The following is a 16,550-nucleotide window of genomic DNA, read 5'->3' as shown; positions in this document are numbered from 1 at the left end:
TTTTTCCCACTTGACCTACTATAAGGTGGTAGACATCATACCTACGCAACTGGGTACTTATCTATTGTAAGACAATGCTGGAACATATAAAGCACCCTTATCATTAAATAAGGAAAGTCTATGAACTTAGTGTACATAGTTACATAAGACTCTTAAATGAGGCTTGACCCTTTTTAAGTTTGGCCGACCTAGTGTACATAGTTGCATAAGACTAGTAATGAGGCTTGACCCTTTTTAAGTTTGGCCGACCTAGTGTGAAAACTAGTAACTTATATATATGTTGTTTTTGATAGTAAGCAATACACAATAATTTCCTTGCAATAATTTTCTTGTGACCTCTCCTCCTTCCCTCTCCTACCTTGCGTACATTCTATTGTGGTCTTGCTTGATGGATGCTTGTTTAAATAGGTGTGATTGTAGGTTTCCCTCTCACATTAGCTTCTTCTTTTCCCTCCATTTGTGAGAACCACCACGAAGGACCATCTCTTCTTGCCTCAATCTAGGCATTGATAGTTCTCCCTTCACTCCTATGGTAAGGAGCATTCTAGTGGGACAATAGAGTGAGAATGCAATGGACAAGCTAGCGTACCCACATGGGAAGTTGCATTTGGGGCTCTGAGGCAAAACCCAATGACACATGCTTCAATAAGGCTAAGGTAAGCTCTTAAACACTTGCAATCATGAGTTTGTTAGGGGATGTTCCCGCATCTATATTTAGACAAAAGAGGTGAAGGAATTTACCACCAATTCTTCATCTTTTTCAATGATTTCATCTTATTGATATCGATGCTTCCCGAGACATATTATGCGCTAGAGCTCAAGCTGCCATTTATTTGCTCACTATACGAGTCGGTGTTGTATTCTTATCAAGCTCCACTATAGACACTTGACTGTAATAATTGCAAGCAGAGTAGAAGAAACTAGGTCCTCAATGGAAGAACTTGAACAATATGATACTCCGTGGAATTTGTGAAGTCACTACTATCATTATAGTCAATCTTAAGTTGCAATGTTGTATCAATCCACCTCCCATTAGCCCAAGCACTTGTTGAGAATGCCAAGTCCATCGAGCCGCAGAGGCTACCTAGCTCCCTTTGCAAGGCACAACCTTACACAAATCTACTGCCATGCCTCTTACAAACTATTGATCTTAACTTCCCCCACAGAAAGGGCTACCAAAGAAAGTAGTTATGTTGGAGAACTCCTTGTGTTAAAGAACTGCACCCACATGAGCACACCTTGCACCCATTGCCCTTGCATGTCACCTCCATATTTCACTATGGGCATCATAATTTTTTCACTTCTTGCATCTCATGTCACATACAAGTTACATATTCACCTCCTGCAACTAACTTCTTCAATGCCAAACCTCTAGGTACATCTCCAGATGGGGGGGACCACGTCAGGCACAAGCCTAGCCTATGATACGACATATCGCCTGGAACCCTCGACCTTATAGGTACATCCAATGGAATTCCCTACCTATATCCTCTACTTAGACTCCAATTCAACACCAACAACACCTTACCTTGGCCAATGCATTTACCTCAAAGAAAACAATGTCTAAGCATCACACAATATTAGAGCCAAGCATAATACCCTATCATGCCATGACATCCTTGACCTCCATGCACTCATGTCCATCATTTCCATGGGGCCTTAGCACTCATTCTACTAAACATAGGGTGTGGATTGCTTCTGCAAACTACCTCATTTTGAAGCATCCACACCTCTACCTATATCCTCTGCTTGAACTCCAATTTAACACCAATAACACCTCGCCTTGGAGGATGTATTTTCCTAAAAGAAACCAATGTCCAAGCATCACATGTTATTAGATCCGGGCATAATACCCTATCGTGCCATGACATCCTTGACCTCCACCCACTCATGCCCATCATTTTCATGGAATCTTAGCACTCATTCTACCAAACATAGGGTGTGGATTACTTCTACCAACTGCCTCATGTTGAAGCATCCACACCACTTCCATAACCAATGGAGGCCCTAATCATGAAGCACTTCTACATCACCTCTCACTTCCTATGCTGGCTCGATAAGCTATTGCCATCAGGGTTGGCCAAAGCTACCCATCACTTTGCCCTGTCTCTCACTGCAGATCTAGCCGCTTAACCTTGTGACCAACTCCATGGACCATCCATACCATCCACTCCCGACGGTGGTAACAACTTTACCACACTGATTGGCTAGTGCAAGGATGCGATATCCAACATCGTTTTTCCCACCTGACCTACAGTACGGTGGTAGACATCATACCTATGCAAATGGGTACTTATCTGTTGTTGTAAGACAATGCTGGAACATATAAAGCAACGTTATCATTAAATACGAAAAGTCTATGAGCTTAGTGTACATAGTTGCATAAGACTAGTAATTAGGTTGGACCATTTTTAAGTTTGGCCGACCTAGTGTGAAAACTAGTAACTTATATGTAAATCATTTTTGACAATAAGCAATACACAATCATTCCCTTGTAATAATTTTTCTTGTGAGCTCTCCTCCTTCCCTCTTCTATCTTGTGTACATTCTATTGTGGTCTTACTTGCTTGATGGATGCTTGTTTGAATAGGTTTGATTGTAGGTTTTCCTCTCACATTAGCTTCTTCTTTTCCCTCCATTTGTGAGAACCATCACGAAGGACCATCTCTTCTTGCCTTGGACCATTTTTAAGTTTGGCCGACCTAGTGTGAAAACTAGTAACTTATATGTAAATCATTTTTGACAATAAGCAATACACAATCATTCCCTTGTAATAATTTTTCTTGTGAGCTCTCCTCCTTCCCTCTTCTATCTTGTGTATATTCTATTGTGGTCTTACTTGCTTGATGGATGCTTGTTTGAATAGGTGTGATTGTAGGTTTTCCTCTCACATTAGCTTCTTCTTTTCCCTCCATTTGTGAGAACCATCACGAAGGACCATCTCTTCTTGCCTCCAGCTAGGCATTGACAATTCTCCCTTCACCCCTGTGTGGTAAGGAGAATTTCGGTGTGACAACAGAGTGAGAATGCGATGGACAAGCTAGCATACCCACATGGGAAGTTGCATTTGGGGCTCTGAGGCAAAACCCAATGACACATGCTTCAATAAGGCTAAGGTAAGCTCTTGAACACTTACAGTCCTGAGTTTGTTAGGGGATGTTCCTGCATCTAATATTATTAGAGGAAAAAAGAGAGGTGAAGGAATTTACCACCAAGTCTTCATATTTTTCCATGATTTCATCTTACTAATATTGATGTTCTGGCATTGACAGTTCTCCCTTCACCCTTGTGTGGTAAGGAGAATTCCGGTGTGACAACAGAGTGAGAATGCGATGGACAAGGTAGCGTACCCACATGGGAAGTTGCATTTGGGGCTCTGAGGTAAAACCCAATGACACATGCTTCAATAAGGCTAAGGTAAGCTCTTGAACACTTACAGTCATGAGTTTGTTAGGGGATGTTCCTGCATCTAATATTATTAGAGGAAAAAAGAGAGGTGAAGGAATTTACCACCAAGTCTTCATCTTTTTCCATGATTTCATCTTACTAATATTGATGCTTCTCGAAGCATATTATGGGCTAGAGCTCAAGCTGCCATTTATTTGCTCACTATACGAGTCGGTATTGTATTCTTGTCAAGGTCCACTATAGACACTTGACTGTAATGATTGTAGGCAGAGTAGAGAAGAAACTAGGACCTCAATGGGCGAACTTGAACAATATGATAGGTACTCCTATAATAATTGGAAGCAGAGTAGAGAAGAAACTAGGTCCTCAATGGAAGAACTTGAACAATATGATAGGTACTCCGTGGACTTCATGAAGTCACTACTATCATTCTAGTCAATCTTAAGTTGACATGTTGTATTAATGGGTCTTTTTGGTGTATAGAGCTATATAATGGGTCTTTTTATGTGGTTTATTAATTAATCCCCATTTTTATATGGATTTAAACCTAAGTCCCCCCCCTTTTTCCTCCTTTTTATGTGGTTTATTAATTAATCCCCATTTTTATATGGATTTAAACCTAAGTCCCCCCCTCTCCCTTTTTCCTCCTTTGTGGGAATCCACTTTGTTAGGCCTATCCGTCATGGTCAGGGATCATGGGAATCTAAATCCTAGCCATTCAATCAGCAAGCCTTGTTTTCAAATAAAAGGCCTCATAATTCAATAAAATCTTAACACATCAATAAGAAAAAAGTTAGTAAAAGTCAAACAAATAAAAAGATGCCACATCAAGACTTAGAATATTATTAGAAAATGTAGAACTAATTAACCAATGACACATCAACAAACATAATTGAGACTTCAAAAATTATCACAACTAGACATATTAGCAAATAGAATTTAAAATGAAACAGTAGCAAAAACAACTCAAATATATCAAAACCAGGAGTTTAATATGAGCAAAGCCCATGACAGTCGAGAAAAGTCTTCAATTTGACTTCTTCAAGAGAAGATGTGATTCTGGCTAGCATCGACTCCCCATATTCCTCTTGGGAAAGGCCTCCTTGGATGGCCTTTCCCTACTACTCCTCACCATGGGTTGAAAGGAAAATGCAATTTGGAACAAACATTTTCTTCATAATTTCATGCAATTACTACTATTTTTAAAGAAATTGGAGGTAAGAGTCATTTTTCAAAAGTTGAGCAAGCTCCTGGATAAAACGAATCTCTATTTTCATGAACCATGTTCCTTTCGCTCTGCTCCTTGAGCCCGCCTCAAATAAAGCAGAAACCTGTGGAGTCTCCAAATCTCGTATGTAATACACTCATATAGGATACTTACCAAATGAAATTATTAGAATAGGAAATCCTTATGTCCAAAAAAGGACTATTGCAAACCATTTAGGTGCCCTCTTTCCATTGAACTTGGCGGGTCACGGGTGTCTTCCCATAACAATAAAGTTACCAGCACATTAATGCTTTTTCTGTTTAACATAGGAACTTGGAACTTGGAAGTGCAAAGTTGCAAAAATCAATGTTAAAGAAAAAATAATTTTGAAAGAAAGAACCTTTAGAAAAATTTCTTACTTCAGCATGTCAGATTTGCACATTAGAGCTGTAAGGTGTTAAAAAGTGATAAGTAGTTCTTTCACTTCCCTGCCTTCTTGAAAAACCCTTTTCTCTTCTATGGTGCACCACTGAGCTATTTACAAAAAGTCTCCCATGTTTCAGTGCCATGCAGGAGCCACTACTAAAGATCTATTTAACCAACCACCTAAGAAGAGGGCCTCCCCTCTTTTTTCAATCTGTAGTTCTCACTATAGGACTCAAGGAGAGCCTTGATGGTGCTATTGACTAGGAGAACTAGACCTAAGCTTTGATACCATGTTGATAAACACGTATTGAGCTCTCCTAATGACAAGACATCTAGCTAATCATAAACATTCTATACTAATGAGAATACTAATCTAAGGTGGATAGAAATGAAAAAAACTCATAATGAGTGTGTGCTAATTAAGATGCACTCAAGTATAGGTGCATACGTGCATATTATTGATGAAGTGAGAACAAAGTTGGATCCAAAGGCAGAGAAATGCATCTTTATTGGTTATTCTATGGAGCAAAAAGGTTATAGATGCTATAACGCTACCACTCATGAGATGCGAGTAAGCAGAGATATTGTCTTTGACGAGACGAGTAACTAGTATATACCAGCAATGAAGGTAATAGAAGATGCAGATGTGAGAAACGTTGATGTTCCACCACATGTAGAGTAGCAATTACAGGAGCTTAGTGGACTTGGAGAATCCTCTAGCAGTGGATCCAATGTTAGCTCATGGTTAGGTAGGTTGAGGATAGATGCAGGTACACATGTATCCGCCCCGCAAACATAATTAATGGGTCTTTTTCTTTTTTTTCCGAGAAATTAATGGGTCTTTTTCGTGTATATAGCTATATATTATAATGGATCTTTTTGTGTGGTTTATTAATTAATATTATATGGATGTAAGCCTAAGCCCCCTCACCCTTTTTCCTTCGTGGCAATACACGTTGTTGGGCCTCTTTGACACGAATCCATCATGGGATCGTGGGAATCTAAATCCTAGTCATTCAATTAACAAGCCTTGTTTTCAAATAAAAGCCCTCATGATTCAACACGATCTTGACACATCAACAAACAAAAAAGTTAGTGAAAGTCAAATAAATAAAAAGATGCCACATCAACAATTAGAATATTACAAGAAAATGCTATACTAATAAACCAATGACACGTCAACAAACATAATTTAAAAACTTAAGAACTAATCACAATTGGACACATCAAACATAATTTAAAAACTTCAAAACTTATCACCACTGGACACACCAACAAACAAAATTTAAAATAAAACAATAGCAACTCAAATATACCAAAAACCAGAACCTTAATATTAACAATGCTCCCCCAAACCATGACGGGACCATTGGTCGGTCTTTCCAAAGGGAAGATAGATACAACTCCCCATCTTCCTGGCTCTAGGTAGATTTTGGGGTGCCTATATATGTGGCACCCCATTGACCCCGGTAGCCGGTCATCTAGCTTTGGGACTTTGAAATTTTTCTACGTCCCAGTGCCATGTCCCAACATTGGTCCGTGCAAAATGTTATGAAGATATGTACAGACACATGTCTAGATATCACGTGTATAGATATGTGGGAGGTGGGATTCGAACGTAGTACCTCCCTCATCCCAAGCATGTGCCTTACTAACTCCACTATGGCACAACCGTGACCAACCCATGTTTGCACAGGTATATAGCACAGTGTTTATACACTTGCGGGCGGGGCACCGACTACCGACTGTGGGCCCGGTCAAATGGGGTACCACGTATACAGGCACCCCGAAATCTACCTAAAACCCATCTTCCTCTTGGGAGAGACCTCTCATGGCTTTCAGTACTCCTCACTATGGCCTTTCACTACTCCTCACCATGGGTTGAAAAGGAAAATGCAAATTTTGAAGAAGCATTTTTTTCATAATTTCAATCCGATTATTACTATTTTCAAAGAAATTGGAAATGAGACTCTCATTTTAGAAAAGTTAGGCGAACCCTGCTCCTTCGCGTCAACTAAAGCAGAAACCTGTGGAGTCTCTACATCCGGTCTGCACATCCGGTCTGCACCGCACTAGTACTACGTAATGAAGTGGTGTCTTCTCACAATAATAAAGTTACAAACACAGTAAAGCCTTTTCTGTTCAATAGTAGGAAAAATCAATGTTAAAAAAACACTAAATAATTTTGAAAGAAAAAACCTTCAGAAAAAGTTCCTACTTCAGCATGTCAGATTTGCACATCAGAGCTGTAAGGTGTTAAAAAAGTAATAATAGCTCGTTTTTAATGTGTTCTTTCACTTCCCTGCCTTGTTCTTGACAAACCCTTTTCTCTGATCTGATATGGTGCACCACTGAGCTGTTTACAAAAAAGTGTCCCGTGTAATTTCAGTGCCATGCGGAAGCCACTACTAAAGATCTATTCATCCAGCCCAAGAAGAGGGCCTCCCCTTCTTCTTGCAATCTGTAGTTCTCACTGTAGGACTCAAGGAGAGCCTTGATGGTGCTATTGACATAGGAGCTCAAAGGGTGCGGCCTGAAGCCCGCCATCATCATGCGTGCTCTCCATTTCTCCATCGGCTCGTGCCGCTCCACTCTTTCTAAGCCTTCACATGCAATCACATTCACGATATCCCGCGCTAAGCACTGCTCCTCAGCATTGACTCTTTCCTTGCTTTCCCTTGGAAGAGCCACATCAATCGACTCGAAAACTGCAGAGTAATACTCCATTGTCTCTATGAATCTTGCAAGGAAGGGCCCAGTGTTTGTGTTAGCCTCTTGTTCCACCAGTGTCAACACCTTCGGGTTGAGGCTCCTGCTCATTCTGAGGAGTCGGTCCCGAGGGTTCGCAGCACACACGCTTTCATCAGGTATGTGGTGGAGCTGGAGAGTGAAATTCACAGCAAGGGCCTCTCCCTCTCTTCTCTCTATCATGTCAGCTTGCAATTCCGACAGCCTGCAAGGGATGGAGTTGAACTCGAAAGGGATTCTCAGAGACTCTGCCAGCTTGCTGAGCCTGTGTTTTACAAGCTGCATACCACCCACGGGCGAACCCTGGGCACTCTTATCATCAACAGTCGTGATTCTGATGCATGGAGGGCCTCCGGGCCTGTTTGCCAAGACTTGTATGAGAGACATCCACTGCGTGCCCTGGGCAACTTGGAAGTCGAAGATGTGGACCTTCTCTTCATCTTTGAATGCTCCAGCTATGGCACCATTTGCTGCCATATATGCGAACTTGAAATAAGGGCAGATCTCATAGAGCTTCTGCATCGCTGAGAGAACATCCACTGCTGGCGCCTCCATGCAATTCAGAACTCGGTAAAGCGAGAGACCTGAAGCTTGCAGCCTGGCCACAAGACCCTCCGACATGTAGGCGGCAAGCCTCTCTATGGGGTCCCCATATACAGACACTTGCTTTCTCAGCTCTTGCATTACTGTCTCGGCCATGTCCAGACTACCTTGGGCCATGGCAGCAGCACACATTACAAGCAAGGTTTTGACCCGGCTTCCTTGATTCGCATCCATCATTCTCAAGGAATGTTCTACAAAAGGCAGACCTGAGGGTACATGATTAGGGCATGATTCTTCTTGCTGAATTCCATGCTTTGCCTCTGATACGGCCCAAATCTGCATGCTCGACGCATTACTACCAGGCAAAACTGCATGCGGGACTTCATCTAAAAGCTCCGCCCAAGCGGAGCAGTTATCAAAAGCTCGCTCAAGAGAATCTGAGTCATCTCCGTCGTCTGGGCCCAGCAACTCACTTTCTAGCTCTTCCAGCATATGTTTCACGGACTTCTCAACAGACGAGAAACCAGCATTTGTTTTTAGGCTAGGTCTTTGTGCTGCATGGTGAACTGCGTGAGGATTATAACCCTGTATTAAAGAATCACGGCTTTCATCAAAGGAGGGGGCAATTTCTTGCGTCCCATGGGTAAACTGGTTGCAGAAGTAGGCCTGTGAGCAGCTGGAGTTATCACTTCTGTGTGAATCATTGTCATAGAGATATTCCACACTTGATTGAGACAGCGGCTCCGAGCTTACAGATGACTGAGGCGGAGATAGAGACGAGATAAGGAAGGTGGCATTTCTCTGCATTTTGCCATATCCAAATCCTGCTGTGGGTTGCCTGTAATCCTCCTGCATAGCGCCGTTCAAATACAGATCTGGTGCAAGCCCGGCATCTCTGCCGTGAAAGCAAGGTCGCATGATGGGCGAGGACCGCTAGAAACTGCAGTGAGGCCACTATAATGCTTGCGAGTGTAGTGCATACTCATGCTTGGAGACTTTTGCAGCTCTTGTTATTGCTTCTTCAAGCTGGTAGGCAGAAAGCTTGGTGTAAAATTTTACAGATGTAAGGAGGAGAATAAGCTCATTAAGGTGGGAGTACCCGATTGCATAAATGAAGAAAAAATGGCTTGATATAGGACTGCTCCCTCTCGTACAAAAACTTCGAGTCGGATCCGCCCACTTGCAGTAAGCCTAGTTCTTGCGGGACCAAAATGAGTGACCACGTCGTTCCAGGACCAAAATGAAGCCTAGTTCTTATGTGAGGTGTCCCGTATTTGGGAGACGTGAAGCTTCTTGCATCTGCATGAAGTGATCAAGGAAAAGAAGGATCAGCACAGTGCAGAAAACTTGTCTCTTGGTAGGACATATGACATAGAAAACCAGAAAGAAGAAGAAGAAATCCAAAGCACTCGCAAGGGGTGGAAGACGCTTGCTACGTGCACTACCAAAGAAAACCCAAATAAGGAGGTGCCGACGACTCTGCGCTATGTGAGCTTTAGCTGGTCACAATGAGATGCGTGCAATACCAAAAACACCAGTTGAGGTTGAGGGCATGCAAATCAAAGAAACTCTCTCTCTCTCTCTCTCTCTCTCTCTCACACCGCGCACACACACACCACACACACAGAATCTCTCTCTCTCACACACACACACACACACACACACAATAGGTGTTGTCAACGAGCTAACTTACCTTGCGAATTAACGCCATGGCCCGTGTTAGATGGAAAAATTCTGCTGTCTCAACGAGTTCTTGGAGCAGCGAGAGCTGCTGGGCTACTCGACACATATGCCCAACAGAGAACAATCATAGAAGAAGGTCAGCTACACACCACCTAACACTGCAAGAAGCTGTGTCGAAGAGGACAAGAAGACGACGTACTAGTAGTAGAAGCATGAAGTCTCGCGACAACATCAACACGGAGTCGCCGCAGACCACCGTCTGCTCTGTGATGCCATTGCTGACGTTACTTCCTTCTCCCCTCCTTCCTTTCAACCTGCTAGGCTGCTCTGCTCATCTTTTCTTTGAACTTCCCTTCTCTTTTTTGAACCTGCCTTTTTCTTTGAACTTTCCTTTTCTTTTCTTTTTATCTTCATCTTTTCTTTATAAAATGTTCATCTTTTCTTTGTTTGAACTGCTTGGAGGCTGTTCCCATGGGGTGGAAAAATGATGAGGCTTGGTGAGCTATACTCCTCATCCCAGCTCATAAATTAAATACCACCAGAATAAAAAATAAAATCTGAAAGAGGTTCACACTTCACAGCTTCTCCATGGCCCATAAATGTTGCCTTTTGACGGGCACCCTTGTCCGTCAAATTTTGATGGGAAGGGATAGGAAGCTTGCATGTAGGGATGCATGACGGAAAAACTGCAAGTTTTTATATGTATTTTTTTAATGGTGGCTGAGAGTTATTTTTGCAAGTTTTTTATACCAGATTCAAGCGTAAACAAGGTAAAGCAACCTTAAACCCAACCTCTAGGTATAGCTAGAAAGACCTACTTCTCTTATCTTCTCTACATTCTCTAGATATTATCTCAAAGAAGAGTTTCACAAAGCTGCCAGAATTTGGAGGTTCTCTAAGGGAAAGAAGAGGTTTGGGTAGAATCTGGATTTGGAAGCCTCAAAAGACATGCTTCCCACTAATGTTTTTTTAAAAGGAAGTTAAAAGGAAAAAGAACCATGCATTATCTTGTTGAAAAAAATGTTTTATGTGGTTGGAGTGGGTGCTTCAAGGGTCTCTTGGACGTACACCTAGGTGATATGCAGGGGTCGTCGTCGACGGTGGGCCAGTGTAGAGAGCCGACCACGTGTCGACGAAACGTCGATGTGGCATATCTGAATGTGGCCCCTAGAAAAGGACAGACCTTCACGCGTCACGACCTTCTTCCTAGCGTTCACCAACTTTCTTGCCACGTCGATCTCCTCCTCATCATTCAAACCACGTGAAACTGTTACCTCGGGCCGCGACTCGCTAATCCTAAAAATAAGCTCTAATTCAAACGACAATTTTTGCTCTCAAATCTGATTAAACTCGTTCCAATATTGCTAAGGTAAAGGGGGTCATACTAGATTCTCTAATCATTTTTGGATTACTTTAATTTCTGATCTAGAATTGATTTCAATTTCCATCCTGAGAGTAATGGCAACCAATAGCACTATTCTAGATTTGTTAGATTCGACACTATTTGACCAATAGCACTATTCTAGATTTGTTGAGATTTGACACACCAGGAAGATTTTGAGACATTTGACTTTCGGCATCAAAGATTATTATTTCATTTTATTGGGTGCTCGCCATTTGGCGGTGTCCATATTTATTGGCAATAGATACATTTTTAGAGACTTGTAAAGGCAAATATGATACTCCAATTTTGTATAGATAGACATGCATGTAAAGTAAAGACATGCACTAAACATAAAGGAAGCTATTTTTGCTTGAGATGGACATGCATGTAAAGTAAAGCTATTTTGAGCACTATAAGCTATTTTAAGTAATATACACTAAGAGGAAGCAGCTGGGGGCAAATTAGACACAATCTTGTGTATCAATTTTGCATACTCTATACTTGTAAGTGTTATTTTGTGATTTATATTATTGGGTATTTTGTCTTCCAAAAAGTGGTATCAGAGCTTGGGATGATAAGAAGTACAAGTAGATAAACTTGAAGCAAGTTGAAGAAATTGAAATCTTTTTCAAACATTGAAGAATCGAAAGGACTCGTACATGATTGAGGAGCGATAAATCTCATTGATGCATCAATTCCCATGAGTCAATATAATAAAATTAAATGCAAAGCGGAATCGTTTGATATTAAGAAAAAAAATCATCACATTACAAGCAATGCCTATGTATAGGAGATGGAGTCGAATTTTCCAGTCGTCCTGCCATCCTCATCATGAGGCCTTCCACCTCCTCTAACGCAACCTTGCTTTCCTCAACCTCTTGCCCCTTCTAAGCCATCTGCAAGAACATACATACATACATGCATGCAGCATACACACACGCACGCACACACACACACACACACACACACATACACACACACATAGATACATATACATACATACATATAAATAAATACATATATATACATATTTATTTATATATAAAGAAGTGTGACTCCTCGATTGTTGCTACATGCATGAGAGAGAGAGAGAGAGAGAGAGAGAGAGAGAGAGAGAGAGTTGTGCTCTTCTTCTACGCACAAGAAGACAAAGAGACTCTAATGGTAGAAAGAGAGTGACCCCTCTGCTCATGAGACAGAAAGACAGAAGAAAAAGAGGGAAGGATGGTGTGAGCGAGAAAGATGGTATAAACAGCAACAACAACATCATGCACAAACATATAGATAGAGGAACAAGCAAGACATGCATAGAACCTTGCATATTAGCCACACAATGAGAAAAAAAAGTGGTAGATACAATCCATGCAAGGAGAGAAAAACCTAGTAAATATGATTTGCTATAAATAGGTAAATAAGCTATTTTTACAATTAAAAGGTTGACAACCTCATAGGGACATTAGAAATGAAAATTGAAAACCATGTGCAAGAGAAGAAATTAATTACTAGCACACACGAGAAAATACTTTGGTGCCTTATTTTATTGACCTTTCAAGTTATATATTTATACGAACATTTATATGACTGTGCCAAAAGTGGAAAAATTGATGCTTTTGCTTCAAAACTTAGCCTTACGATACTGCACTTAATAAACACCAATTTTGGCACTTTTGGCACAATCAAGAATATCATGATTAAGTCAAATATATTGCATTAGTGGGGCTGGTCGAAAAAGACAATTGGAGTGTGTTGAGGGGGGTGCATTTGAAGGCATCTTCTACCACTTGGAGTGTTGGCATTAATCACTCTAGGTAGGATGGCTCCAATCAGTGTCATTGTCTCACAATTCATGTAACGTGGAGTGTTGGCACTAGTTTCTCCAAGTGGGATGAGTCTAATCAGCATCATCCCTTGATAATTCACGTAGGGTCCCTTATTTGGATCACATCCCACCAAAATTTTGCATAGCACGAGCAGGACTAACAAGCACCTCAAGGTATAATCCCTCAAGAAAAGCTCAAACAATGTTGGATGCCATAATTAAACCTTTGGTACCAACCCTGAGTTAGGTTTGCTCCCCCCAAATCGGTCATGTCCAAATAACCCCAATAACCACAACTATTGCTCATTAGGACATGTCTTTTTTACAGTATCATTGGGACGAGCATTCCACAAAAAACCCAAAAAGCACACATAGTGCAAATAGGAGTCTCACCTTCTCAAGGAGCCCATTATGCAAATCCTTCAACATGGAACCAAGTTCTAGTTTGTTCAGATGAGAAACATGGAGCACAAAGAAGGGTAAAGAGCAAATCCTTCAACATGGAACCAAGTTCTCGTTTGTTCAGATGAGAAACATGGAGCACAAAGAAGGGTAAAGAGCCAATGATAATAAGGACTACTCCTATTGGAAGATAAAATATAGAATAATATTAAATAACAAAATGACACTTGCAAGTATAGAGTAAGAAAAAAATTATACACAAGATTGGGTCCAATTCACCCCTACACAAGAGTGAGCCCATGTTTCATCTTGGTGTATTTTAATTCATATTACTTGAAATATCTTGTGGGGCGTGAAAATGGCTTGAAGTGTATTTTAATTTATATTACTTGAAATAGCTTGTGGGGCTCAAAATAGCTTTCCTTACATGTATGTCGATCTCAAGAAAAAATAGCTTTCTTTACTTTATGTGCATGTCTTTATCTTATGTACATGTCTTTATCTTATGTACATGTCTAGCTACTTAAAATTGGAGCATTCTTTTAACCAAATTAATATTTACCTTATGTACATGTCTACTTGAAATTGGAGCATCCTTTTAACCAAATAAATATTTGTAACCTTTACAATCTTTACAATAAAGTTAAATGTCCATAAGAGAACTTTCATATGGGTGAATTCACGTATAGGTGGCCTGAAAAGGAATGTCAAGGACATCAGTTTTTGGCGCTTAAACGTAGGCTTTAAAAAGTCCTAAAAAGTCCAAATTTTGAAAATTCAAGTTGGTCATGCTAGTAATTGCATGATGGCAATTCAGCAAAGGTTAGTTATCATCAACTTACTGAAAGTAGACCTATCTCTCTCTCTTTCTTTCTATGAGAGAGATGTGCTACAGGTCTCTCTTCCCACGTGAATGAAGTCTCTCTCTCTTTCTTTCTGTGAGTGAGCTATGCTACAGGTTTAGACTCTTCCCACATGAATGAAGGTCTCTCTTCCTATAGTCTCTAGAGCTGTTCATCTCGTGCTATAGGTCTCTCTTCCCACATGAATGAAGCTCTCTCTTCCTACAGTATCTAGAGCTTTTCATCCCTTGTCATAGATCTTCTGTGAAGGTCATTTGGAACATTTGATTACAAGTATATGATTCAATAGTACTTTATCATTGCTAGAAGCATCATCATACAGGTATGAAACTCTATACTTGCTTACTCTAAGAAGTAGCGTAAGCACCACACGACATGTTTTCAGCACTACTGAAAATCACTTCATTACTGCTAGAAAGTACTTAAAAATGGTCTTCGTGTGTTATATGAAAAGTACTGCTGAAAAGTACAACACTACTGCAGATGAGTACTGCAACACTACTGAATTCCTTGAAGGTACTACAACAATGGTGCAAATTGAAGAAATGGCTAGTAGCTCAATTCAATAGTACTTTATCATTTTGTTAGAACCATCATCGTGTGCAGGTATGAAACTCTATACTTGCTTACTCTAAGAAGTAGCGTAAGCACCACACGACATGTTTTCAGCACTACTGAAAATCACTTCATCACTGCTAGAAAGTACTTAAAAATGGTCTTCATGTCGTAGGAAACATCTCTTTCAAATTCATGTATGTTTTTTTAAAGGATTGCTAAAGACTCACTAAACTTAGGTTTAAATAAAGGCTTTGTTGTTTCACATGGTCCTAGCTTGGCGCATGCTACATTGGTATCAGAGCTTGGGACATGATTCAACCGGGCAACCTAGGGTGAGGGCATCCAATAGCAGCTCAATTTAGTGGTTCTTTATCATTGCTAAAAGCATCATCATGCGGGTATAAAACTTTATACTTGCTTACTCAGAGAAGTAGCGCAATCACCACACGACAGTTCTTCAGTACTATACTGAAAAACACTTCATCACTTCTAGAAAGTACTAAAAATGGTCTTCATGTTGCTGGAAAAGTACTGCTAAAAAGTACAACACTACTGAAAAATACAACACTATTGAAGTCCTTGAAAGTACTACAACAATGGTACAAATTAAAAAAATGGGCAGCTTAATATCCTTGAATATAGAACCTAAAATTGAAGCTAATATGAATAATAGGAAATCACTAAGAGAATACTGAGCTCTTCAAAATCAAAAGCAAGGAGTGATAATGATGAACATGGTGACTGAAGGCAATACTATGGTGGTAGGTAAACGAAAGAAACGAAAGATATGCCAATCTATGGTACAACACTTTGATAAATTAACAATGGGGATGGATACAAGTACTAGAAAGGAAATCTTTCAGCAACTTCTTTGACATCCTTGTTTCAAGAGCATGTAGTCTAGCCAAAATCAAAGAAATTGGAATCGGCTATTCTAAGAAACGTCAGTAATACTTTAAATCATGTTAAGGTACCAAGATCTTCATATGAGCTTTTCATGAAGAAATTAGCTCTCTTGATGTTGGTGAATGGTGAAAGCAGGAAGCAAATTACTGACATGAGCGTTCCACAAGCTGCCAAGCTTATGTGAAACCACAAAAGAAATTTATATTTAGCTAAGCGTATCAGTTAACAGTAGCAAACTAAGTTGATGGATCATTGCTTGTATCCACATGTCACAGACATGATGGGCAAAAAATCCACAACACTCAAGATGTCAAAGACATAGCATTTCAATTCTGGGGATGGATGAGACAAGGGTGTCCCCCAACAGAAAAGATGTTTGTAGTAAAAGACTAGCTAGATGTTCAAATGTGAAACATCCAATCCATCTTCTACAGGAGCCTCAAGTGAGTCATGGTGGGTAATTTAAAAGCTTATTTAAATTAGTCTAGATATTGGTTGGTATTTCTAACACATTATAACTTAATTCCCGGTTGAAATTTATTTAAGGTTTAAGGGAAAGTACCAAGATATTAAAATTTCACAACGTTTTTTCGAGTCTTTAAA

At 40.3% G+C, this 16,550-nt stretch overlaps 2 pseudogenes across 2 annotated transcripts; one reads left to right on the top strand and one right to left on the bottom strand.

Moving 5' to 3' along the window:
* Positions 1-7,175: 7,175 nt before the first annotated feature.
* Positions 7,176-10,447, bottom strand: LOC147604925 (scarecrow-like protein 21 pseudogene; annotated as a pseudogene). Of its 2 annotated transcripts, XR_015265214.1 has the most exons (3): positions 10,215-10,447; positions 10,026-10,108; positions 7,176-9,631 (listed from the first exon to the last, which is right to left on the bottom strand). The product of XR_015265214.1 is annotated as a scarecrow-like protein 21 pseudogene, transcript variant X2 (transcript). The 2 variants fall into 2 exon arrangements; XR_015265213.1 differs by lacking the exon at positions 10,215-10,447 and having other exon boundaries at positions 10,026-10,201.
* A 5,256-nt stretch (positions 10,448-15,703) lies between these two features.
* Positions 15,704-16,340, top strand: LOC147604924 (uncharacterized; annotated as a pseudogene).
* The last annotated feature ends 210 nt before the right edge of the window (positions 16,341-16,550 follow it).

Source organism: Cibotium barometz, chromosome 60 (genome assembly GCF_041138505.1).
Source record: "Cibotium barometz isolate CiBa-2024 chromosome 60, ASM4113850v1, whole genome shotgun sequence".
Classification (NCBI taxonomy): Eukaryota; Viridiplantae; Streptophyta; class Polypodiopsida; order Cyatheales; family Cibotiaceae; genus Cibotium; species Cibotium barometz.
Note: the sequence above shows the minus strand (reverse complement) of the source record. Positions and strands in the feature narration are given on the sequence as shown.